This window comes from Diabrotica virgifera, chromosome 1 (assembly GCF_917563875.1).
Source record: "Diabrotica virgifera virgifera chromosome 1, PGI_DIABVI_V3a".
Classification (NCBI taxonomy): Eukaryota; Metazoa; Arthropoda; class Insecta; order Coleoptera; family Chrysomelidae; genus Diabrotica; species Diabrotica virgifera.
Window position 1 is genome coordinate 214,233,873 of NC_065443.1, and position 3,274 is coordinate 214,237,146.

Genomic DNA, 3,274 nt, shown 5'->3' on the forward strand with positions numbered 1-3,274 from the left:
GATTCAATAGTTTTTCTAAACCCATAATTAGCAACTCTATAACACGTGCTGAGCAGCCTGCGAAATTACAAAATCATGGAAAAAATCTAAAGTAATAGCCTTATTTGAACCAGGAAAGGACCCAAAAAATCCCAGTAGCTACAGACCTATTTCGCTGTTGTATCACTTTTTATGTAACTCATACTCGCCAGAATAGAAAAAAAGTCGATAAGCATCTTATCACACAACAATAAGGATTCAGAGCCGGCAAATCTTGCACCCGTCAAGTCCTCGCACTAACAGAATACATTGAAGAGTGCTTTGAAGAAAAAGTTATAACAGGAGCTGCTTTCGTATATTTGACTGCAGCCTATGACACAGTAAAGCACAAGACATTGCTCCGCAAAATATACGACACTCTCAATGATCACCAGATAAGGTCATATATTCCTAACTGCAAAAACAGACATTTTTTCGTTATTTTAAAGAGCAAAGTAAGTAGGTGAAGAGTTGAAAAGAACGGCCTCCCACAGGGACGTGTTTAGCACCAATGCTCTTCAATAAAAATATATAGGGTGAGGCAGATAAAGGACCTATTAGAAATATCTCGAGAACTAAAGGTAAGAGAATCACGAAAATTAAGATACAGGGGTTTTAAGGAATGAACTATTTGACGAAAATATTTTGGTCTCTTTGCTACTTACAGTTATACCGGAAGTTGATTGTAACTTCGTTTTTTTTTAATGGGACACCCTGTATATTTTTACATTTTTGGATTCTGCTCGATGTCTTCTTGCTTAAAATATGAAGTTTTGTAATATTATACAGGGTAGTTTAAAAGAGAATTACTGTTTTTTATAAATTTTGTATCAAACTTCAGACCCTGTAGAATTGTACTGATTTGATATCAAAAACTCCATTTATATTCAAGTGATTTTTAATATAGTCTATTATTATTAAAAATTAATAATATAGCGAAATGTTTAATTTTAGTATACAGGTTTGGTCGAAACTCGGAATGAGTATTTTCTGAGTTTTCTTAAATGGAACACCCTGTATTTTAGTATTGTAATGAAATGATATTTTATAGTATCTTTTTATTTCTTAAGCATTCCCTATACCTAACTGCTTTAATTTGTAAGTTATTCGTAGTTCTTTAAGCCAAACATTAATTGCAACAAAAATTACGTGAAATAAATTATTAGGTTTGACGTGAAAATAGTCAATCATAAATAATTTTTTGAAAATAAATACATGTTAATCTAGAATGGTCCTTAATTTATTAATATTGGATGAGATACAAAAATGCCTACGTTGTTAAGATTGTTGGTGCATAAAATAATAATAAAAACAAACCATATATTCTACCTAGTTGGCTATGGCTTTGACACTAAACTTGATTAAACATTAGACATTATGTTATTTGTATAGTTCCAGTTGCTTTGCTTCCATTACTAATATAAATTTTTGTAATGGGGAACTGATTAGTAAAGTTTTTGTTCTAGGAGAGTATATCAAAAATGTACTACTAGCAATAAGAATTTATCATCTGCAACTCCCTGATATACGACGACGACAACCAAGAAGAGAAACTTCTCAAAGTTTACTAGAATAGTTTCGACGTACTAAATAGACACTATTACGAGAACGTTCGTACTAATATATAATATGCAGATTTCTCAGTGACACTAACATTTAATCCATTTTAATCATTTACAGTAGTTTAGTTACGTAGGTATTTTGATATATCAACCAGTATTAATAAATTAAGGGTCAGTCGAAATTAATATGTGTTTATTTTAGAAAAATTATTTTTGATTCAATATTTTCACATCGAACCTAATAAAAGTTCACGTAATTTTTGTTGCAATTAATGTTTGGCTTAAAGAACTACGAATAACTTACAAATTAAAGCAGTTAGGTATAGGGAATGCTTAAGAAATAAAAAAAGTACTATAAAATATCATTTAATTACAATACAAAAATACAGGGTATGATATTTAAGAAAACTCAGAAAATACTCATTCCCAGTTTCGATCAACCCTGTATACGAAAATTAAGCATTTCGCTATATTTTTAATTTTTAATAATAATAGACTATATTAAAAATCACTTGAACATAAATGGACTTTTTGATATGAAATCAGTACAATTCTACAGGGTGTGAAGTTTGCTACAAAATTAATAGAAAACCGTAATTATCTTTTAAACTACCCTGTATAATATTGCAAAACCTCATATTTTAAGAAAGAAGCCATCGAGCAGCATCAAAAAATGTAAAAATATACAGGGTGCCCCAATAAAGAAACGAAGTTACAATCAACTTCCGGTATAACCGGAAGTATCAAAGAGACTAAAAGATTTTCATTAAACAGTTCATACCTCAAAACCCCTGCATTCTAATTTTCATAATTCTCCTATCTTTAGTTCGCGAGATATTTCTAATAGGCCCTTTATCTGCCTCACCCTGTATACAAACGACCAACCTACGCCGACTGAAACAAAGCACTTGCTCTGTGCTGACGATCTCGCAATATGTGCTCAAGGAAGTAGTTTTTTTATAACAGCAGATCTAATAAGGTGTAAATTTGAGCTGGAGGGTCAAATAATAGAACAAGTAATGGAATTTAAAGATCTAGGTATCACACTATCTAACTACGAAAAGTTCGAAACAGAAGTGGAAGGTTAGGTGAATAGAGCAAACAGAGCTGCAGGTTGCCTGAATGAAACAATATGAAGAAATAAAAACATCGGAAAAGAAGTGAAAGGCAGAATTTACAAAACAGCCATCAGATAACAGAATGACAACAAATAGAGGAGTAAGGACGGCGAGAGACGGTTCCCCAATAGGAAGATGATCAGTGGGAAGGCCACGAAAAAATGGAATGACAACTTACTGGAGGCGCATTGAAAAACAGACAGACTCATGTCTACATAAAAAGAAGAAGAATAAGAGGAAATAGTTTTGAAGAAGTGCAGGAGAAACTCAAAACTGCCTTAAAAATAATGACAGCGTACTATTGTCCTTTTCATGAGCATTTTTCAGTGCGTAACAAATGATAGGAAAAACGGTAAGTCCGTGATAATACACATTTATGACATTTATTCTAACATATTTTAGTTAAATCTGACAGTTGTCACATTTTATTTTCAGTTTGGAATAAAAACAAATCAAATGTGTTTCTTGCATTTATAAAATGGTATTTTCTTTGATTTGTATAGTCTTATAAATTATACAGATTATATTTGTAATATTATTATCTAATTAAAAAAAAATATTTTTTTTTATGGCGCA